The sequence below is a fragment of the Equus asinus genome, chromosome 17 (genome assembly GCF_041296235.1).
Source record: "Equus asinus isolate D_3611 breed Donkey chromosome 17, EquAss-T2T_v2, whole genome shotgun sequence".
Taxonomy (NCBI): domain Eukaryota; kingdom Metazoa; phylum Chordata; class Mammalia; order Perissodactyla; family Equidae; genus Equus; species Equus asinus.
Genome location: NC_091806.1, coordinates 31,138,009 through 31,162,148, shown reverse-complemented (window position 1 = coordinate 31,162,148; position 24,140 = coordinate 31,138,009). Strand labels below are relative to the sequence as shown.

The window sequence follows — 24,140 nt, the reverse complement described above, 5'->3', positions numbered from 1 at the left end:
GGCTGGGAGAGGACAGTGAGGGGGAGAGGGCTGGCTGGCAGATTCATTCATCCAATCAGTCTGTCAATCAACAAATGTTTATGGAGCCTCTACAATGCATCAGGCACTGTCCTAGGTACTGGGGCTACAGAGATACACAAGGAGCTGAAACACAGCTCTTCTGTGAACTGCTGGAAGGGTAATTTGCAGGGGCCTGGGGACCTGGGTCTGAAGACAGACATCAGAGTGCTCATGAATGGCTTTCATCTTGTCTTGCTCCAAAACATTCCACGGTTTCCTGCTGTCCATGGGGCAAAGCTCAGACTGCAGCCTGGCGTTCATGGCTCTCAGCAATGTGATTCCAACCACTCCCCTACCTTCCCCACCCTCTTCACCTCCCACCTCCAGGAGGACAGAATTCATTCTTGTTGACCAAGATTCCTGGTATGGGTGTCTGTGAGCACACCAGTTCCTCTGCTTGGTGGCTCTTTCCATCTCTGCTGGGGAAATCTGCCTGGTGTACTGGGGTCCTGTTCAAAATGCCATCTTCTCTCAAAATCTTTTGTAGGGCTCTCCAACAGCTCTCAGTTCTCGGCACTTGGTCACATCCCTCTTGATGACTGGTACTGCCTCCTTGCATGATGCCCTCTCCACACCTGGAGAGCAAACTCCAGGAGGCGGCATATGGGTCTTATCTGGCTCAGTGACTAATGCATGCTTGCTGTCCATGTGCCAGTTAGGGCTCGTTGAATGAATGATCACTGAATTCTTTCTTGTTCTGGCCTCAGTGCCAACTGGAAGGAGAGAGCAGAGCACAAGGGGGTGGGATCGGGCAGTGGGAAAAACATGGACTGGGGGACCAGGCCAACCCTTTTTTCATCCCGGCTCTGTCACTAGTGTGACCTTGGATGGGCCACTTCACCTCTACATCTCAGTTTCTTTATCAGTATAAAGGGAGAAATAGACCTGCCCTCTGGACTGTTGCAAGGATTAGAAATTAGGTCAAGTGTCTAGCACACAGTAGGTACTCAACAGATGATAGTTAGATTGCAGTTAACATATTAAGTCAAAAAGGATGCCTAACGCCCATCATCTGGTGAATGGATAAATCAAATGTGGTATATTTATACAATGGAATATTATTTGGCAATAAAAAGAAATGTGGTATTGATACATGATACGACGTGGATGAACCTTGAAAAGATTATGCTAAGTGAAAGAAGCCAGTCGCTAGAGACTGCATACAGTGTGACTCCATTTATATGAAATGTCCAGATGAGGAAAATCCTTAGAGGTAGAAAGTAGATTAGTGATTGCCTAGAGCTGGGCGGCGGTGGTAGTGAGTCCTGACGGGTAAGGGGTTCTTTTTAGGGTGATGAAAATTTTCTAAATTGATAGTGATTGTACAATTCTGAATATACTAAAAACCATTGAATTGTATACAGTTTAAATGGGTGACTTGTATGTGAATATATCTCCATAAAGCTCATACTAAAAAAAGATGTCTGGAAAATTGCCTTCATTTTAAAGGTACAGACAAGATCAATATATTTTCCTTGAGTTTTAGTTTGAGAAATAGAATGGGATATTTTAAAATCATTGTGGTACATTTAAATACATTGAATTTAAATCAGAATTACCATTTTCTTAGAAAAGTATCATTGGATCAAAAAAGATCAAAAATTGTGTTAAAAAGCATTTCTGCCTCAAGAGCCCCTTGCTGCAACTTCTTCCTCAGATGGGACCAACTGCTCTTTTAAATGAGAAAGCAAGCAACAGGGGTTTCACAAGTTTTGGGTTCCTGGTGCAACCCTCCTCTCCAGCTCCAGCCTCAGCAGAGAGGAACCGGTGGCATGTCTCCCCCTCCACAGGCCGTGGTGCCAGGCGGGACCTCTCCTGGGGCAGAGGACACTTCCATGAGGAGTAGAGTGCCTGCCATTTAAAGAACAGCTGGACAAATGAAATAAAATAAAGAACAGCTGACAGCAGGAATGAGGAACTTTGTGTGACAATCTCCTCTCACCCGCTGCATTTTACAGATGAGGAGAGTTAGGCTCTGAGCAGCAGGTTATGTCCAAGATCATCTGTCTGGTGCATTGTGGAGCTGGCATTTAAACCCAGATTTGTCTGTCTCCTAAGGTCACGTTCACTTTAGGTGTTACCTTCTCTTTACATTCATTCTTACGTCAGAAACGTGGTGGTTGTAAAAGAAAGAGAGGGAGAGGGGCCGGCCCAGTGGCACAGCGGTTAAGTTCGCAAGTTCTGCTTTGGCGGCCTGGGGTTGCAGGTTCAGATCTTGGGTGAGGACATAGCACCTCCTGGCAGGCCATGCTGTGGCAGGCGACCCACATATTAAGTAGAGGAAGATGGGCAGGGTTGCTATCTCACGGCCACTCTTCCTGAAATAAAAGAAGAGAGAAAGGAAAGAAAGAGAGGGAGAAAAGGGACTAAGGGAAGGAAAGAGGGAGGGAAGGATGAAAGTGAGGAAGAAAGAAAGGAAGGAAAGAAGGAAGGAAAGAGCCTCTTTAGCCCTCCAGCACTCTGACATTTCTGTTCCCCCACTCACAGGGACTTGCTTGCAGAAACTGCAGGATGACGTGAGCCGGAAGGCGTTGGAGAGGGTTGGGGTGTTTCTGGGAGTGTCATGTCGGGCAGGGATGGAAGGATGGATGGTTTGGGTCAGAATGCTGTCCTCTTACAGATGACCAAGAGAGCATGGCCTATTTAGGAGGAAGACCTGGAGGTACCCAGCCCCTCTCCCCCTGTGGGGCCCTTCAGTCATCTCCAGGAGTCTTCCTGGGGCCTGACAGCAGCTGCTGTAGGGATGGTGTGTGGCCAGCCTGGTGCTGAGCCCAGCAAACCTGAAAGCCCACTACACCAACAAGCACAGGCCAGCCCACCTTTCTTGTTCATTGCCGAATCTGCGAGTTGGCTTACATCCCTAGGCCCTCACTGCCTGGGCACAGACCTCCCTTGCTGTGTCTGTGAGAGCCCCATGCCTGGGCTATTCCCACCAACTGAACCTCCGATTCCAGCTCTGAGCTTCCAGCTGGGGATAGCAGAGTTATAACTCCAGGTGCTTAGGACTTGGTTTCTCAATGGTGGAGCTGTGACTTGTCCCACGCAGTGATGACTACGTAGAAGATGCTAAGAAAACCTCTCCTCGTGGATGACAGATGAGTTAAAGTTCTTTTTCAAGCTCTGTCATTTGCTAGTTTGTGAAATTTGGACCACCGCTTAACCTTTCTGAGCCTCACTTTCTCTATGCCTAAAATAGGGATAATATTCAGGATTGTTTGTTGAAGATCTACCATGTGTCAGGCACTTAGTAGATTATTGCACAACCACCTTCTCAATTCATCCTCCCCAAAGCCTGAGTGAGGTTGTCATCCTTAACTCACAGATGGGCAAACGGAGACTGGGAGATAAGGTGTCTGCTGAAGTGGGCCAGCTCATGAGTGTCAGAGCCAGGAATGGAGCCAGGGTCCTTCCAATTCCAAGGAGCATCTTCTTCCTGCTTCCCATATCATCATCTGTCCCACTAACTTACAGGGTTGCCTGTGTGTCGCTTACATTAGAGAATGACCGTCAGTGCTTTGTGCTAGTCGTTTGCCACCACGGGGTGAGAGGTGTGAAGGGTAAGAGGGCAGGCTCCCATTCAAATCCTGGCTGTGAAACTTACCTGGAAAGTAACTTAACCACTCTGAGCTTCAGTCTTTTTATCTTTATTTTAAAGATGACAATGGTACTTGCCTCATAGAGTTGTTTAGAAGATTAAATGATACGGACAACTTAGCACATAAAAAATGCTTCCTAAATACTAGTGGCTGCTGTTGTTATTGTTATTAAAGTTCCTGCCTAAGATGTCATTTCAGGGAGCTTCTGCCCAGTTCAGTCTGTGGCACACTTGAACAAGAATTGCCTTTTGTCATTCATTCACTCATTAGGCAGACGTGAATTAGGGCCCTGAGCATGTTTCTAGGAGTGTGAAGGTACCAGCGATCCACAGGTGAGTATGCCTTGTTCCACTGAAGAAACAAAATCAGAAGAAAGCTGCAGTGAGATGGAACAGGGACTGGGGTAGAAATAAGCCCTGGTTAGACTCTTTTCTACTTCTCTCTGGTAGAACCAGGGCAGGCGTCATAGAAGAGGCAATTCTTGACTGAGACATAGATGAAGAGAAGGAGTAAGCCCAGTGGTTATGGAGGAAAGGGCCTTCTGGGCAGATGAAATGATATGAGCAAAAGCATGCAGGCCTGAGAGCTCATGGCATGTTAGGGAAATAACATGGTGTTCAAAATGATTGGAGCACAATGTGTGTGCGTGTGTGTGTGTGTGTTTGGGGGTTGAGGTGGTAGAGCAGGGGCTCTCAACTGGGGGAATTTTGCCCCTGAGGGGGACATTTGGCAATGTCTGGAAACATTTTTGAAAGTCTCAACCTGGGAGGAAGGTACTACTGGCATTTAGTGGGTAGAGGACAGGGATGCTGCTAAACATCCTACAATGCATGGGAGGACCCCTACAACAAAGAAGTATCCTGTCCAAAGTGTCAATAGTGTTGAGGCTGACGTACATAGAGGTTAGATCATGAAGAGAGTATTTTCCCAAGAGCAAGAAGAAGTAATTGAAAAGTGTTGGTGTGATTAGCTCTGGGTTTTAGACAGCTCATTTTGGCAGCAGGTGGACAACGCATCAGAGGTGGGAGAAGGTGGTAATCCTGGAGGCATGGAAAGTAATTTGTGGGCCATTGAAATGATCTAGGTGAAAGATGGTCAGCCATTGATTAGGAGAGGCAGAGGAAATGTGGCTGAGTGGGTAGCCAAGGTGGGGAAGAGAGAGCACTGTGACTTATGGATGCATGGGTGATGGAGCAGGGCTGATCAAGCATGGCCCTACAGTTATGGCTTGGTGATATGGGTGGAAGGGGATGATTTCTCCTGAGAAAGGGGCCACAAGTAGAGGAGCAGGTTTTTGTAGGTGCATGTGAGTGTGTAGGTGGGTGGCGAGTTCAGTCTGACGCATGTTCAATTCTTAATGCTCGTGGGACATCCAAGTTTGGAAGCTTATCCCATGGCTGTATACGTGAGTCTGCAGTTGGGGACCGGACCTGGTGAGGAACAGGTCTGGGGCTGGAGTTTGGGAGTGATCAGCATATATTTGGTATCTCGAGACATAGGGGTAGATGAGATAGTCCATGGTGATTGTGTGGAGTTAGGAAAAAAAGAGCACCAAGTGATGATGTGATTACCAATATTTAACTTTCCAGAAGAGGAAGAGGAGCCCACCAGTCCCAAACTGGGAAGAAATAACCAGAAAAGTTGCTAAGAAAGGAGACAGTCTTTAAGAAGGAGGAAGTAAAGACGTGTTGTGTATGACAGAGGTCAAGTAGGATAAGAAATGAAGAGTGTCTGTTGGGTTTGGCAATTGGGTGGCCAGTGGGGACCTTGGTAAGAGTACTTTCTGTGTACCAGCGGGGTGGGCAGAAAGTAGATTACTACAGTGTGGAGAGTAAGAAGGATTTGAGGCACGGGCCAGCAAGTCTACACTGCTGGAGGAGCTGGGCTTTGGTGCAAAGCAGAGAAGCCACCTCATTCTTTGACTTAACCTCCAGGAAACACCAAATCATCCATATCTTGGCTTAAATTCCAGCAGTATCCTGGCCATGGTTGGGCCCCTAGAAGTGCTTCCCACTACTCCTCTGTCTCTCTTATCCTGTCTGTCCGTCCTCCAGAGCCCAGTCCAAGTAAGATCTCTTCAAGGAAGCCCTCTCTGACTGCCCTTGCCCTTAATATGACTCGAGTAGCACTGGAAGTTTGTTTCTTCCACTTTATATAAGTGCCATCCTTCTAGATTTCCACTCAATCCAGGGCCTTGTCTTACTGACTGACTAATAGGTTCATTCTGTTTGCCATGCTTTATCAGCTACATGAAGCCTCCCTGAGAGTAGAGACTACCTCTGAGTATTCGTTGAATGAATGAATAAATGAATGAATGATGCAGAGCACACAGCCTGGCCCAGGATTGTGCCTATGGCAAGTGGAACTCAGAAAAATACCTGTAGAATCAAAATTAAGGGACTTATACTCTGACCTAAACTCAGCTGAACTTTCTCCAGGGGATAAAGCTGAAGTTGATTAATCAGTTGATTAATTATTTCAACATATAATTGAAAAACTCTACCCAATGATCTGGGAAGAGTCCTAGGCAGTGAACAAAGAAGACAAGGTCTCTGTTCTCATGCATCTTTCTTCCTACTGAGGAGACAGACAATAAACAAGAAACTAACAAATAAGCAAGACGATATCATTTTGGTAAATGCTTTGATGGAAATAAATGGGAAGATGTGGGACAAAGTAACTAGACACGAGAGTGGGATCAGTGGGCTTGTTTATTTAGAGAGTTCTCAATGAAGGGTTGTCTGAAGAGGCAACCTTTGAGCTGAGACCTGACAGATGAGAAGGTGCTAGTACAAAAACTCTAGCTTGGCCAATGGAGCTGAAACCAGTAGGACTAGGGTCACTAATACTAGTGAGTTTGGACAAGCAGACAAGAGCCAGCCACGAGGAGCCTTTTAGGCAGTGGTAATGAGTTTGGATTAATTGCTAGTGCAGAGGGAAGACATTGAATGGGAAGTATGGGGATGATGGGCTCTGGTGTGTGTTATCAAACATGGCAGCTTGGGCTAGAGGATGGCAGCAGAGATGGAAAGAAGTAGACGGACTGGGGATATATTGAAGGAAGAAGGTGGTGCACAGGGAGGCACTGACTGCAAAGACATATTCCTTCCAGCCTTGTGTGTATGAAGTCTCTGGGAGAGGAGGTGCGTGGAGGGGAAGGAGGGTAATCTCACGGAGGGTGCAGGAAGAGCACTGAACTGGGATTCAGGACGTCTGTGTCCAGTCCAGGGCACTTTGCACATCTGAGACATGGAGACTGGACTGGATCATCTCTAAGGGCCCTTCCAGCGCCAGTATTGTTGGTCTATGTCAATCGTTGGAGCATCAATATGGGGAAGTGTCTGAGGAGCAATTGTTGAGGCTGATTTCACAGAGCAACAGTCTAGGTCTCTATCTCCTGGGTTGCTCACTCTTGGATGATCTCAGTCCATGTCTTATCTGCCCCACAGGGATGTTGGCCAAGCCCAGTCAGCAGCCAGTTGATCAGCCCTGAAGGTCTGGTCCCTGAGATCCATCAGGTCTCTGAGGGCAGAACTTGGAACTAGAAGTGACTTCCCAGACTGTTATGGTCTGAAAGGAAGGGTGGTGGGACATCTGCACTGAACCTAACCTCTGCTTTCCTCTGCCTGTGATTCCTGATCTGCTATCTCTGGGATCTTTCCAGGGAGTCCTCAAATCCATTCCTTTGCGACACTCCTCTGTGTCAATCAGCCCTGCCCTTTCCCACCAACTGCACCATCAATTTCATCCTGGGAGGAAAATGCACCTTGAGGGCTATATTACTCTTCTATGCTGCATGACAAGTTGACACCAATTTAGTGACTTTAAATGACATACCTTTATTAGCTCACAGTTCTATAGGTCAGAATTGAGCACAGCATGGCTGGGTTTTCAGCTCAGGATCTCACAAGGCTAAAATGCAGGTGTTGGCTGGGCTGTGGTCTCGTCTAGAGTTCAGGGTCTTTTTTCAAGCTCACCTAGTTGTAGCGGAACTCTGCTCCTTGTACTTGTAAGACTGGGGTCTTTGTTTCCCTGCTGGCTGTCAGATGGGGGGTGCTTTCAGGTCTTAGAGGCTGCCCACATTCCTTGTCATATGTCCCCCTCCATTCTCAAAGCCAGCAGTGGAGAATCTCCCTCAAGTTGAATCTCCCTCACTTGTGGAATCTCTGACTTCAGGAAGAGCTCAGTCCGTTTGAAGGGCTCCCCTGATTAGGCCAGATGCACCCTGGATAATCTCCCTTTCCTAAATTGGACTGTACCATATAACATAACACAACCACAGGAGTAAAAATACATCATATTTACAGTCCCAGGGATTGTGCAGCATGTGTGCATGGGCGTAGGGGAAGGAGCTTGGAGGACATCTTAGAATTCCGAGTATCTGGCAGGGTGTGGGGAAGGATGCAGGTTAGCATGAGGGCTAAACAGTGTGATATTGGTATCTGGAGCTGCAGAGCGTTCTATCTTCAAGCTGAATGTGTTGGTCACGGGAAGGATGTAAACTTGAGCTCCTTGGTATTGGCCACCATAATCAAGGTGACCTCTACCCAGTGCTCTGTACACACATGTTGTACATTTGTGCAGCAGCCCAACTTGTGCCATGGGAGACCCGTCAGTGCCAAGTCTTCACCTGGACAGGCTGCACCAGGGCTACAGCAAGCTCCTCCATGAACTGAAAGTTGGAATGAGTCCCTCAGAATGAGATTAGTAAAGATGAAATGCAGGAGTGGTTTCTTGGGATCCTCCATGGGAATGCTGATATGGAAATGGGAAACGAAGTCTGATTAGGGACATCCAGGTGCTATAGTAACTTTGGGGCCAGAAGAGGGGAATTCTAAGACTTGGGATCTTGCAGTATTCATCTAACACTTCTTGGGGTAAGGGGGCATGTTGGAGGCTGGAGTAGAGATGATGGGCATCAGGCCTCCTTGCTCAGAGTCACTGAACTCCAATACCTCCAGCTTTTTGTTCCAATTAAAAATCTAGGTCTACGTTATACCCCCATAGCTCTGCTGTGGCCTAGAGGGGACAAGTGAGATCCAGTGGGACTGCATAGGTGGGCAGTGACAATCTGGAGCCCCAGCATGATTGCTCCTCAGTCCAGTGGGAAAAACCACAGTCCCATGGTAGCCTGAGGGAGAGTCTCTGCTAGGCCCTAGTGGTGAGGCCCCACTCACCAAGCACAAAGGCTGGGCAACCTAGGAGCAGAAGTGGCATGGCTGGGCAAACTACTCATCAGCTGCGTTAAACCTCCTTGGCTCTGCTGTGGCCCAGAGTGGGCAAGTGAGATCCAGCACGACCAGATGGTGGCAGGGCTGCAAGTTGGGGCAAAGCAGCTCCTGCCTACCATGAAAGCCGATAACACCACTGCAGTCCCTTAGGAGGGAGCATTTCTAGGTGGATCTGTGGCACCAGACAGCAGCAACTCAAAGCCCCCATATCACCGTTCCCCCAGTTTACAGGAGATCCTACATGGCCATTGCAATCCCAAGGAGTGGCCCAGGCTTGGTCAGGAACAGCTGACAGGGAGCCTGGTCTATGCAGATTACACGGCTGCTGCCCCTTCCCCCACAGTGGCAGCAAGTGAAAGCAGCAACCAATTTCTATCTCTTTGCAGAGGCACAAATCACACCATAAAGCATTATGAAAAAATTTATTAAGTGTCCAGAACAGAAGGAGAATGACAAGTACCAAGAAAACAATCCCAAAGACACAGAAATCTGTAATCTAAATGACAAAGAATCCCAAATGGCTATCATTAAAAAGCTCAATGAGGGGCCGGCTCAGAGGTGCAGTGGTTAAGTTCGCACATTCTGCTTTGGCAGCTTGGGGTTTGCTGGTTTGAATCCTGGGTGAGGACCTACACACCGCTTGTCAAGCCATGCTGTGGTGGGCCTCCCACATATAAAGTAGAGGAAGATGGGCATGGATGTTAGCTCAGGGTCAGTCTTCCTCAGCAAGAAGAGGAGGATTGGTGGCAGATGTTAGCTCAGGGCTAATCAACCTCAAAAAAAAAAAAAAATCCTGAACGAGTTGAAAGAGAATATAGATCGACAACTCAATGAGTTCAGGAGCTACATCACAAAAGAGCTTGATACTATAAAGAAGAAACATTCAGAAATGTTGGAGATGAAAAAGACAATAGAAGAGATTAAGAAGAATCTAGACTCCCTGAACAGTAGAGCTGATAATATGGAGGACTGAATTAGCAGTTTGGAGGATAGGAATATAGAAATGCTTCAGATAGAGGAGGAGAGAGAACTAAGACTAAAAAGAAATGAAGAAATTCTCCAAGAAATGTCTGACTCAATTAGAAAATGCAACATAAGGATTATAAGTATCCCAGAGAGAGAAGAGAAGAAGAATGGAGCAGAAAGCTTGTTCAAAGAAATAATAGCTGAGAACTTCCCAAACCTGGGGAATGAGCTGGAATTCCATGTGACAGAAGCCAGTAAATCTCTAAACTTTATCAATGTAAAAAGCACAACCCAAAGGCAGATGGTAGTGACACTTGCAAAAGTCAAGGAAAAAGAGAAAATAGTAAGGGCAGCAAAGGAGAAGACAATAAGCTACAAAAGAACCCCTATCAGGCTGTCAGCAGATTTCTCAGCAGATATCTTACAGGCTAGGAGAGAGTCGAATGATATATTCAAAATTCTGAAAGACAAAAACTTGCAGCCAAGAATACTCTATCCAATGAAAATATCCTTCAAATATGATGGAGAAATAAGAACTATCCAAGGTAAACAAAATTTAAGGGAGTTCATTGCCACAAGACCTCCTCTGTACGAAATTCTCAGGAAGGCCCTCATACTTGAAAAAAAAAAGGAAAGGGGTTACCAAACCCTGAGCAGAGGATAGAAGTAGAAAGGCAAAATCAGAAAATCACAGCTCTCCATCAGAACAGGCTAGCAAATGCTTAAGCACAACATTAAAGATAAAGGGAAGGACAAAACCAAGAATAAACATAGTCTGGTGATTTTGACCACAAGCTCACAACACAAGACAAAAAAACGTGACAATAACAACTTAGAAGGGGAGGGGAAAGGGATGGAACTGGCTTAGTCTAAGGAAATAAGAGGCTATGAGAAAATGGACTGTCTCATGTATGAGATGTTTTATACAAACCACATGGAAACCACTAAGCTAATGATTATAACAGAGACACAAATTACAAATAAGAAGAAGCCCAACATGGAAAACTACCTAATGAATTGGTAGTCGAAAATTCGTGGGACAAGAAACAAAGCAAACACAGGAGAGCTGGAAAATGAGTGATAAAATGGTAGTATTAGGCCCCCATATTTAAATAATCTCTCTAAATGTAAGTGGATTGAATTCTCCAATCAAAGACACAGAGTGGCAGGATGGATTAAAGGACAAGACCAAACAATATGCTGCCTCCAGGAAACACACCTCAGCCCCAAAGACAGACACAGACTCAGAGAGAAGGGATGGAAGATGATACTCCAAGCTAATAGTGAACATAAGAAAGCAGGTGTCACCACACTTATATCAGGAAAAGTAGACTTCAAGGCAAAACAGGTAAAGAGAGACAAAGAGGGGCAGTTCATAATGATAAAAGGGACACTCCGTCAAGAAGACATAACACTTGTAAATATATATGCACCCAAAACAGGAACACCAAAGTACATAATGCAACTATTACCAAAACTAAAAGGAGATATGAACAACAATACAATAATAGTAGGGGACCTCAACACCCCACTAACACCAATGGATAGATCATCCAGTCAGAATGTCAAGAAGGAAATTGTAGAAATAAATGAAAATCTAGACCAGATGGCCTTTATAGATATAGATAGAACACTCCATCCAAAAACAGCAGGTTACACATTCTTCTCAAGTGTGCATGGAACATTCTCAAAGATAGACCACATGTTGGGAAATAAAGCAAGCCTCAACAAATTCAAGAGGATTGAAATAATATCAAGCATCTTTTTCAACCATAATGCTATCAAACCAGAAATCACTTACAAGAATAAAGCTGGACAAGGGGCAAAGATGTGGAGATTAAACGACATAATACTGAATGCCCAATGGATCATTGAAGAAATAAGGAGAAATCAATTATCTGCAGACAAATGAAAATGAAAACACATCATACCATCTCATTTGGGATGCAGCAAAAGTGATCCTAAGAGGGAAATTCATTGCAATACAGGCTCACCTCAATAAACAAGAAAAGTCCCAAATAAGCAACCTTAAACTACACCTAACAGAATTAGAACAAGAACAAACAAAGCCCAAAGTCAGTAGAAGGAGGGAAATAATAAAAATTAGAGCAGAAATAAATGAAATCGAAACAAAAAAGACAGTAGAAAGGATCAATGAAACGAAGAGCTGGTTCTTTGAGAAAATAAACAAAAATGAGAAACCTTTAGCCAGGCTCACTGAGAAAAAAAGAAGACTCAAATAAATAAAATCAGAAATGAAAGAGGAGAAATGGATACCACAGAAATACAAAAGATTATAAGAGAATACTATGAAAAACTATATGCCAACAAATTGGACAACCTAGAAGAAATGCATAAATTCGTAGACTCTTACAACCTCCCCAAACTGAATCAGGAAGAAAGAGAATCTGAATAGACCACTCACAAGTAAAGAGATTGAAACAGTAATCAAAAACCTCCCTCAAAATAAAAGTCCACGACCGGGTGGCTTCTCTGCAGAATTCTACCAAACATTCAAAGAAGATTTAATACCTATCCTTCTCAAACTATTCCAGAAAATTGAGGAGATGGAGCACTTTCTAACACATTCTACCAGGCCAACATTATCCTGATCCCAAAACCAGACAAGAACAATACAAAGAAGGAAAACTACAGGCCAATATCTCTGATGAAAATAGATGCAAAAATCCTCAACAAAATATTGGCAATCCAAATACAGCAATACACTACAAAGATCATACACCATGAACAAGTGGGATTTATACCAGGGACACAGGGATGGTTCAACATCCACAAGTCAATCAACGTGATACACCACACTAACAAAATGAGGAACAAGAACCACATGATCATCTCAATAGACCCAGAGAAAGCATTTGACAAGATCCAACAGCCATTTATGATAAAATCTCTCAATAAAATGGATAAGAGGGAACATACCTCGACCAAATAAGGAACACATATGACAAATGCACAGCCAACATCATACTCAATGGGGAAAAAACTGAAAGCACCCCTCTGAGAACAGGAACAAGAAAAGGGTGCCAACTCTCACCACTCTTATTCAACATAGTCCTGGAGGTTTTGGTCAGAGCAATTAGGCAGGAAAAAGAAATAAAAGGAATCCAAATAGGCTAGGAAGAAGTGAAACTCTCTGTGTTTGCTGATGTCATGATCTTATACATAGAAAATCTTAAAAAATACATTGGAAAGCTACTAGAAGTCATTAACAATTACAGCAAGGTTGCAGGGTACAAAATCAACTTATGTAAATCAGTAGCATTTTTATACTCTAAGATAAACTAACAGAAAGAGAACTCAAGAACACAATCCCATGCACAATCGTAATGAAAAGAATAAAATATCTCAGAATAAATGTAGCCAAGGAAGTGAAAGACCTATACAGTGAAGACCACAAGACTTTCCTGAACGAAACTGATGAAGACATAAAGAGATGGAAAGGCATTCCATGCACGTGGATTGGAAGAATAAACATAGTTAAAATGTCCATACTACCTAAAGCAATCTACACACTCAACGCAATCCCAATCAGAATCCCAAGGACATTCTTCACAGAAATAGAACAAAGAATCCTAAAATTCATATGGGGCAACAAAAGACCCTGAATTGCTAAAGCAATGCTGAGAAAAATGAACAAAGCTGGAGGCGTCACAATCCCTCACTTCAAAATGTACTACGAAGCTATAGTAATCAAAAAAGCATGGTCCTAGTACAAAAATAGGTGCACAGATCAATGGAACAGAATTGAAAGCCCAGAAATAAAAGCACACTTCTATGCACAATTAATCTTCGACAAAGGAGCTGAGGGCATACAATGGAGAAAAGAAAGTCTGTTCAACAAATGGTGCTGGCAAAACTGGACAGCCACATGTAAAAGAATGAAAATGGACAATTCTTTTATGCCACTCACAAAAATAAACTCCAAATGGATCAAAGACCTAAAGGTAATACGTGAACCCATAAGGATTCTAGATAAAATAATAGGCAGTATACTCTTTGACATCAGTCTTAAAAAGATCTTTTCAGACACCGTGTCTTCTCAGACAAGGGAAACAATAGAAAGAATAAACAATTGGAACTTCATCAGACTAAACAGGTTCTACAAGGGAAGGGAAACCAGGGTTGAAACAAAAACACAATCCACCAACGGGAAAAAAATATTTTCAAGTCATATATTCGACAAAGGGTTACTCTCCATAATATATAAAGAACTCATACAACTCAACAACAAAAAATCAAAGAACCTGATCAAAAAATGGGCAGGAGCTATGAACAGACATTTCTCCAAAGAAGATATACAGATGACTAATAGGCACATGAAAAGATGCTCATCATCACTGATCAGGGAAATACAAATCAAAACTACACTAAGATATCACCTTATACCCATTACAATGGCTAAAATAACCAAAACAAAAAATCAATGCTGGAGAGGTTGTGGAGAAAAAGGAACCCTCATACACTGCTCTTGGGAGTGCAAATTGGCGCATCGACTATGGAAAACAGTATGGAGATTTCTCAAAAAAGTAAAAATAGGAATACCATATGACCCAGCCATCTCACCACTGGATATCTATCCAAAGAACTTGAAATCAGCAATTCAAAGAGATGAATGCACCCCTATGTTCATCGCAGCATTATTCACAATAGCCAAGATGTGAAAGCAACATAAGTGCCCATTGGCTGATGACTGGATAAAGAAGATATGGTATATACATAAAATGGGATACTACTCCGCCGTGAAAAAGGCTAAAATAGTCCCATTCACAACAACATGGATGGTCCTTGAGGGTATTATGTTAAGTGAAATAAGCCAGGTAGAGAAAGACAAACTCTGTATGACTCTACTCATATGTGGAAGATAAACAAACACATGGACAAAGAGAACAGATTAGTGGTTACCAGGGGGAAAGGGGGTGGGGGGTGGGCACAAAGGGTGAAGTGGTGCACCTATAAGGTGCCTGAGAAATAAGAATGTACAACTGAAATTTCACAAGGTTGTAAACTACCATAACCTCAATAAAAAACTCTAGGTCTACTGAGCACACTGTAGCTTGTGATACAAGAGAGAATGTGCTGATCAGAGGGCCCAGGCAAGTGGGCCCCTTGTTGGCATTGGTCAACCTGAAGTATGTTATTGGGACCAGATATAGACATTGGTCTCTTGAGAGTTTGATTAATGTGAGCCAGCCCCAAAGACCCTGATCACTTCTGCCTATTAACACGAGTAGCTGTCATTTGTTGAGCAATAACTAAATGTCAGTTCCTGCATCGCTCAGGGATGTTAGTGGCAGGCAAAAAACCTCTCCCTGGTTGATCTGAGTAGAAAAATGAGTTAGTTAAATGGAAATGAGGTAGCTAATAGAAGTGCAGGAAGGGCTACAGAAGCAGACTTGGGGCCAAAACCAGGACACAGGACAGGTCTGGGGAGGAGCCCCCTGCCACTGCTATAATTCAGACCCCGTGGTCGGGACCATAAGGACTCTGGATCCATCTTCTAACACTATGGCCACTGCAGTGCCAGGAATGTGATATTGCCATTGCCACAACCAGAGAGAGGTCTTCGTGGCCCCCACTTTTTGGTCATTAGGTCCAGATTCAAAGGCTTGAATGGATGCTTCTGTTTAATAGAGTCGAGTCATATCCCTTAGCTGTAAAGGAGGCTGGGAACCTATTTGGCTCTTTCATCTTCAATAATGAGAGGCCCGTTCCCCACCAAGATCCATAGGAGGAGGAGTTCCAGAAACCTCAGGAAGGTGGTAAGGGAGTCAGGCAGCTCACAGTATGTCCACTGCATACTGACTACCTAGTGAGGTAGGTACTGTTATCCCCACCTTATAAACGATGGTATGAAGTACAGAGAGGGGAAGGAACTTGTTCAGGGTCACACGGCTAGTAAGTGATAGATCCTAGATTCAAACCTGGACTGTCAGACTCCAGAACACACACCCTCAGCCATTGCTCCATAGCTCCACTGGATGTTCATGAAACGGAATTTCCAGGGTCACTAAGCTGTGGCTTTCAGATTGTGGATTGTCTGACCTACAGGAGACTTTCCTTGGGGTAGAGGTGCCAGAGCGGCCAACTGGCCTCCAAGAATCAGCTCCATCTTGTCATTGACTGCAGTAGCTCCATCCAACACGCAAAGCGACCTTGCAGGCAGGCCTTAGGGACGGGAGTGAGCAGGAGGCAGCTCAAAGCTTCTGTCTGGTTTCTTGTTGAGTCATTCCCTTGACTTCAGCTTCGATCTCCTTAAGGAGATCAGTGGATACAGAGGAAGGATATTACCATTCCTTGGCTTAAGATGGGATGTATTCTTCCCTATTTTTCCCAGTCCTTTCCGTTGTGTACCCTGTTAGCATCAGTTATGAAGGAAAGGACACTGTCCTGTGCATGTGCCTAGGTTGCCCACCTCCACACCTTTGCTCATGTTGCTCCTTCCACCTGGAATGCCCCTGTTCCCTTCCTTTCTATTCACTACCAATCCATCTAGCTGGGAGTCAGCTCCTTGTTGTCGTGGAAACTTTCATTTCTACGAACTGTAAAGCTATACACAGCTTTGTAAAAGTGTTCTCACTTATAGGTGCTTTTCTTTCCAAAGGAGAGTCTCCAAAGACTGAGATTGATCAATTGATACTTTTAGTTTTAATAGGTATTGGCAGATTCATTTCCAAAATGTCTGTGGCAGTTCACATTCCGACCAGTAAAGCAGGAGAGCTGTGCATTTTGGACAAGCTTCCAAGGATATTCTGAAATGCAGTACAGGATAGAAACCACTGGCTCCGAGCGATGTCAGAATGGCCTCCAGTTTCCTGAAAAGGCTGACAGGAGAGAAGATGGAAGGCAATGAGTGGGCGCCCCAGGGAAGTGAAGAAATGCAGGGTTCTTATCAGTCCTCTCACATCCCTCAGGCTGTGGCAAACCTTTCGTCCTCTGGGGAACTTCCTCCAAGGCCACTATATAAAATGTCACTGTGGGATGGAGCAACAGAAGATCTGAGATTTCTGCACTCCTCAGGACCCAGGAAGACTTCTTGGTAGGTAAGTGCTTTCTGGTGTAGTGGAACTGGTTCCAAGTAAATGTTCAATCTTTTGGGAGGCATCTGGCCTGGACTGGGAGGTTCTGGAGGGCTGGATGGCACTGTGTGCAGCTGTCAGGTTGCATGGTGTCAGCAGCGACAGGAATTCTCATTCTCTACCTTTCAATTCCTTCTGAGGTATGCCAAAGCTCTCCTTGTCTGGGGAAGGCAGCGATGCACATGTGGCTTCTTGAGCTTTGAGGAGGGAACCCACTTTCTAAGTGCTGTGTACTCCTAGGAAGGCCAATAATCATTGTTTCTGGATCTTCTTTATTTCATAGACTGTGAGGGGCCGATTAAGTACAAAAAATAAAAGTAATAATTCCCTTATTCGCACTCAGGTCCACAGGAAAGCCAACCTTGGCTGTTCCTCATGGTCTGCTTCATTCTATTCTAGCATCCTGGAGCCTCAGGGGCTGGGCTCAGCATTAGCTTTTCTGGTCCATCTTGACTTCTACTCATGCCTACTCTTTCTCCACCTCACTCCCAAGGTCCCCTAATAGTGTTGCTGTGATGTGTGTGTGTTTATGACAAACTGTGTTCTCCATTTCAGGACAAAGTCAAGATGAAACTCCCCCTACTTCTGGCTCTTCTATTTGGGGCAGTTTCAGCCCTTCATCTAGGTAAGTCTCTTTGGTTTTCAGTCTTTCTTTCTCTCCTTTGCTCCTTTCTACATTACATCAGGTGAGAGTCACAAAGTCACCTCCTTCTCTGCCTATCCCCTGTTTCAGGATCTCTGCCTTTAAAGGAGCAGGGTCTCTAGAGCCTGGAGGTAAAGGGACTCTTCAGGGCATCTGTATATCTGCAGTCTTGGTTATAGTATGATATTCTCAGTTTTGTCCTTTCTTCATAATGTTAATGATGATCACAATGATGACTTCCTTTTACTTTGAGCACACTGAGTGCACTGTGCTAAACATTTTCTATGCATCATCTCCTTTAATCCTCATATCATCCCCATGAGCTCCCCTTGGGAGCTTGCCCACTTGTACACCCATATCACAATAAAGTAAAGCTAGTAGACGATGGAATCGGTATGCAAACCCACATCCCCTTGATGCTAAGACCTTCCTTTTAACACCATGACCTCATGTGGGAGGCTGGGTTCTCCTCAGGGAGCCTTGTTTCAAGTTCCTCTCTTTCCAAGGCTGAGCCCTCAGATGCCTAGGGAAAGGTGGGAACTGTCCATGGTTCTGTGGAGGAAGGGAGAGTGATGTGAAGGAGGAGCATATAGCCTTTCTCTCTGTCAGGGACTGAAACATCCAACTTTGAGAACCCCTTGGGAGATGACACCCTGCCTCAGGATAGGGAGATTCCAGAACGTGGGACAATGGAGGCTCCTAGGGAGGGACTGATGCTGCTGGAAGGAGAGGAGGAGGGAGGCTCTGGAAGCGCAGATCCCCCTGAGGAAGAGGGGCTTGTCAAGTCTGTCTCAGCCCTAGAATAGGTGGACAAAGACTTTCAGTGCCCTAAGGAAGAGGATACAATCAAACTGGAAGGCATCCCTGGATGCAAGACCTCCCGATTTATTGTGGTGACAACAGCCATGATGTTTCATCAAGCTCAGGTGAGTGGCCTGTGGCTGAGACTGAGGCCTGGGGTGGGGAGAAGGGCATGGAGGGGATATCTCTGGCATCTGTGTCACTGCTTATTTTCCTCACTGAGGACCCTAGGGGTGTCAGCATGGGCTGAGGCCCTCAGAGGTGTTAGAGGTGGGTAAGGGGGATAAGAGTTGTGGATCATGTGGAAACAGCAGTTATGTTTTGATCTCCAGTTTTCAAATGGCTGTGGGGTTGGGGTAGGGAGTCGGGGAATGAATTGTGGAGACTTCGAGACCCAGGGTTAAGGTTGTGTGAATTCCTGTGGGAGGGGCGCTTCATTTTCCTCTTTTGTCCTGGCTTGCAGGATTATTGCCGGACTTGCTACCGGGGCAACCTTGCCTCCATCCATAACCTCAACTCTAACTACCACATCCATTGCTTAGCCCGTGTTGTCTACCAGAGTTATGTGTGGATCGGAGGTGCAGTCACAGGCTGGGTAAGATGTGTCCCAGCTCTAAGGGAGCTACTCCTGACCCAAGTCAGTGCACAACTTACTGCAGGTTTCTGCGTGCTTCTGTTCTATGATCCCCTGAAGAACTGGGGATAAACAGACACCTGGGCACGACATCAAAGGGGCTGCCTAGGTATCAGGAAGAGCCAAGGATTTAGAACGAGGAGGTTTGGGTTCAAGTTCTGCTCAGCCTCTGAGTGTCTCTATGACTTGGCCAGCACTGTTAGCCTGGTTCCTCATTTCTAGGATGGGGTTGATACTCCTGTCCCATCTCTTGTTATGGCCAGAAGGATGAATCCATCACAGGGATGCATAGGTTATGATGGTGATGATCGCTGTGGAGCAACATTTCGGTTGACCAGAACAGTGTCCATCGTGGTCCAATAGTCAAGGAAAATACCTGGCAGACAGCAGGAGGACCAGACAGGGAAAGTGCCAGCTCTGCCTACCTGTCTTCCTTTTGCCCCAGGCTCCAACCCACTTCTCCCTCCTCTATCCTCTAGGGTAGCTCCAGGCGCTTTTCTTGGACGGATGGCAGTGCCTGGGATTTTTGGTTGTGGGCTGCTGGCGAGCCTTCGGTCTCTGGTGGCAACTGTGTGTCCATGTATACCCAAGGTGACGTGGGAGTGGGGATGAAATCTGAAAAGGCCTGGGGAGGTGGGATGGGCTCCCAGAGGAGTTGCGAGGAAGAGCTGGACCCTTCAAGGGAGACGCCTCCTGAATCTACAGACTTCATCTCCACTGAAGTGTGGGGTGGGGTGGGGAGTGAAGACTCCTGGGGCTGAGTCAGGGGAAACAAGAGGCTGAAGGCCCCTTCTGGTTCTGCCTTCACAGGTCACTGGAGACTATCTCATTGCATCACAGTCCTCCCTTTTGTCTGTTCCTTCTGAGTGGGACCCAGTCAAGACTTCAGAGCTGCCCCCTCTTAAGACACTGCCTCCTTTCCCCTGCCTGCCTCCCCTACCTTTACCCTCAGCAGTAAAATTGCTTTCCTTAAATTGATTTATTTTTCCTCTGATCATTGATCCACTCGGCTTAGCCCCACTCATGAACTTTGTGTCCTACAGTGACTCCCTACTCCACTGTCTGTCGTGAAAGGGACCAGACGTTATTACTCTCAAGGAGGATGAAACATGGGATGGGGTCTGTGCGGCCGTCCTGGAGACAGAGGAATGGGCTCAGCTAGCTCTTTTCATACAGCACCAAATTACCGGGCACCCAGGTACAGGTTCTGCCAGGACCCCATCCGTCTTTCTTGAATCTTTCCCGGTGGACCATCAATGTCCTACAGACTGTGGTTACCTTAATGTGCTAAGAAATTAACATGTCCCAGGTACAGCTGGCAACTCTCAGGAGTGGGTATCTGAGCACCCCAGTCCCTCGGGTGGAATAATTCTAAGGCATGTCCTGGGCACCATGTCCCAGGGGAATTAACTTCCAGTTACTCATGGAGGTAGCTGTCTTTACAACACATATTTTCTTGTGAATTATTCCCTTCGCTACTAGTACCCTTGCACCTCCCAAATAAATTGGCACACAAGTCCTTGTCTCAGGGTCTTCTCCGTGGGAAACCCAATATCAGACAACCTGCTCTATGGTCAACTCTATAAGGCCTGGGAATATGTTAGGACACAGCCCCACTGTTCGGGAACATACAGTTGTTTATAATATAAGCACAACAATATCCACTAATTTTTGCCACTTATTACACACCCACAGTGTACCATACTTGACAAAATGCATGTTACACATCCACAAAGAACGTTGTAAAAAATGAAAATAATGACATAAGGGCATTGGCCTTACATTTCAAAATACGGGTTTCTGTGTGTATTTTCTTTCTCCAACAAGACATTCACTAAGCTCTGTGAAAGGAAGATGGCATGTGCTCAGTGGAATCTGTGGAGCTCCTCACAGCGTGCAGAGCGCAGAGCCGAATCTACACTCAGGGCTTGTGTGTTGATCAGGGTCAGAGTTGTAGCCCTGGTTTCCTGACAAGGGCCACTCCCAACACTATCCGACAGGGACAGTTCTGAGAGCTGTACTGAAGCTGATCTCATTAGAGGTAGGTTGAGGCATTAGCCTCAGTTTACGGATGAGAAGACTGAGACACAGACGGCTGACTCTGGGACTTGTGATTTCATTATACATCAAACAACACTGCCTCTCAAGATGGCAAGACACACCCTCTGCATAATGTGGGGGTGGACAGACTCTCAGGAGGCAGAGTTTGAAAACCCTATGAACATAAATGCCAACAACAAGCCAGAGACTTGGAACTTGACAGATGTTGAAAATGTTAACACCATTAGCTAGAGTGTCTGGAGGTAACAATTTGGGTGTGTCAAAAAAAGCGAGGACTTGGGAGTCAGACAGAGTAGGGTCAACAAGTCACTTCTTATGAGTTGTGTAGACTTGGGCAAGTCATTCAACCTCTCTGAGCTTTTGTGGTAGATATATAGGCTAGAGATGGTAATACCAGATTGTAGGTGATTTTAGTGACTAAGTAGGATAATGGATGTAAAAGCCTGAATGAAGCATAACATGTGGCCCATGGTAGACCTTTAAAAATGTTATTTCCAGTTTTAAATTAGATAGGCAACACTGTGTTGACTGAGCAAGTCATTGGAATGACTTTTCCCAGGTTTCATATGCAAAGAAAACTGGGTCAATGCAGAGGAGGAGCAGGCTGTGGAGAAGGGAGGTGAGTGAGAGGAGGCAGAAGGAAGGCAGTCATGAGTGCATAAGGAGCCTGTCTCTGGTTTAGAACTGTCTCTGACTTGCTGTGTGATCTTGGGCACCTGTTTAAGGGCTCTGAGATGTCGTTTCGTCATCTGTGAAACATGGACATTGAAAAGAAAACACGCGTGCAAAGCTTGTCCTGGTGCTGGTTCAGGACTACAGTTGACCTTATTGGTCAACCAAACCATTCAGTGAAATGATGCCCCTGGTCTGGGCCCCGGGCGGTGGGGGGGGGGGGAGAACAATGAGGAGGAAGTCTAGTCCTCTATTCCCTCCTCCACTAAGAGGTCTTAAGTTTGAAACCCAGAGACCAGGGTTTGGGGGCGCTGGAATTGGCCAATCCCCCCAGTCAGCTAGATGAGCTGAGGGTCTGGTGCGTTGGGTTGAGGAGATAACTGCCAGGACGGTTACTCTGCAATCAGGCCCAGAAGTAACCTCTCTGATACTTCTCCATTTGTAGGTCCCCTGGGAGAGCAGAGGAGAGGAAGGAATCCAGGCCTTTTCACCCTCTGAGTTACTTGTTCCTGGTGCCCTGAGAACTGGGGGACTGGGCTGGAATCTGAGGAAAACCAGCAGCGCCCAGAGTTGAGTCCTCCATCCCAACAAGTCCACTAGCTCTTGGCAGTGATATCCAGGTAAGTCACCGCTTAGCACTTGCTAGTCTCTCCTTGGACTGCACTGAATTTGGCTGGAGCTTGGTTGATGGAAGCTGGGTTTGATATTTTTGCATTTATTTTGACTTTTAAGAAAGATTGCATTGAAATATTATTTTCCTTGACTACTGAATTCTGTAGTGTTCCCTTCAATCTTGCACTCGAGACGAATGCATCACTCACTTCCCCCTATTCCGGACACTGTGATGGCAGATGGCGGTAGGGAGATGGAGAGTGGGGTGGGGTGGGGAGGCTGGTCCACCAGTGTTTGAAGGACTCTGCATGAAGCTTTCCATTCAAGCTGTTGCCACCTTGCCAGAAGATACGAGCTGAGGTTGGACAAAATGGCATATTCTAGATCAGTGATACTCAACTGGGGCCATTTTCCTCCCCAGAGGACAGTTGGAAACGTATGGAGACAATTTTGATAGTGACGACTGGGAGAGGTGTTATTGGCATCTAATTGGTAGAGACTGGGGATGCTGCTAAACTTCTTACAATGCACAGGGCAGCCCCCCACAACAAAGAATGGACTCCAAATAGTAAGAGTGCAAAGGTTGAGAATCTTGATTTAGATCCTCAGTGCAGAAGAAAGAGCCTAGGTCTTTCACACATTAAAGGTGAGAAAGGGAGGGAGAGGGACAAGGAGAGTTCGGAAAGGAGGGAGGGAGGGGAGTCAGAGAGACAGAGGTTGTAGAGCCAAACAGACTTCGAAATCCTGGTTCACCTGCTTGCAGTGAAATCTTGTCCAGTCACTTTCCTTCTTTGAATCTCACTTTTCATGTCTGTGAAGTAGGGATAATCATACATTTTCAAGGGAATGAGATGAAAGTGAAGATTCAGGGACGCGATGCTTATAAAGGACTTGTTCTAGATAAGAGCCAAGGGGAGCTGAGGCTCCCTTCACCTCCCCCCTCCTCCTCTTATGGTCTCACGGATCCCTGGATTCTCCACTCCATTTGTTGGGATATTGACCATAGGGTGGCTGCTCCTGTGGTTAAGGAGCATTGTTCAGGCCGGGGCCCTTTAGGGGCACTAATAATAACTTTGCCTCGACAATAGACATCTGGGGTCTTCTCAAGCACACCGGGGTGGATGCGTACCCATATATGGCAGTAGACCCCAGGAGGCAGGTCCCAGTAGAGAGCAGGGCTCATGCGGGAGAGGAGTGAGCAAACTCCTGACCAGCTCCAATGCCCCACACCCCACCCTGAGTCTCTTCCCACTTCCCCCAAAGTCCAGTATAAGGGCTGCCTCTGGGGCCCAGCAGCCAGAGACACTGAGTCCAGAGCCTCAGACTCTCAGGAGGTGAGTGCTCCCCTGGCTGCCAATGGAGGAGAGGTCCAGGGCTTGGGAGGATTCAGGATCTTATCTGGCAAACACCTCAGAGGTCTGTCCTTAGCACCATAATGGCTACTCTCCTTCCCTCTTCTTCTCCACTGTGAGTGAAATAGGCCCTGGTCCTGAGCAGATCTGTTGCTCCATGGTCGGGCTAAGTGTTGTTCCAGTGAGCAGTGATGGAGTTCTCAGGAAAAAGCGGACTTTTCACCTTGAGCCGACACCCCCACGTTCTTTCCCCGATTCTCCAGCTCAGGATCTGTTCATCGGACGAGAAGCCGGCTCTCTAGTTGGCCCTTTAATAAACCAGTTGAACAAACTCTTCTTCTTTGCCGTGTGCCAGGGGCTGTGCAGACACACTGGACATCTCAGGGAGGCAAGGTGGAGCTGTGTCCCTGTCACA

At 45.9% G+C, this 24,140-nt stretch overlaps 1 protein-coding gene across 1 annotated transcript in view; it reads left to right on the top strand.

Annotated features, from left to right (window-relative positions):
- The window catches only part of LOC123278167 (bone marrow proteoglycan-like), a 59,998-nt gene extending 41,664 nt beyond the window's left edge, over positions 1 to 18,334 (top strand). The window contains exons 2-3 of the transcript XR_011495088.1: positions 17,506 to 17,575; positions 18,203 to 18,334. The gene's annotated coding sequence lies outside the window, so the exon portion shown is untranslated. The remainder of the gene's footprint in view (positions 1 to 17,505; positions 17,576 to 18,202) is intronic.
- Positions 18,335 to 24,140: the final 5,806 nt, after the last annotated feature.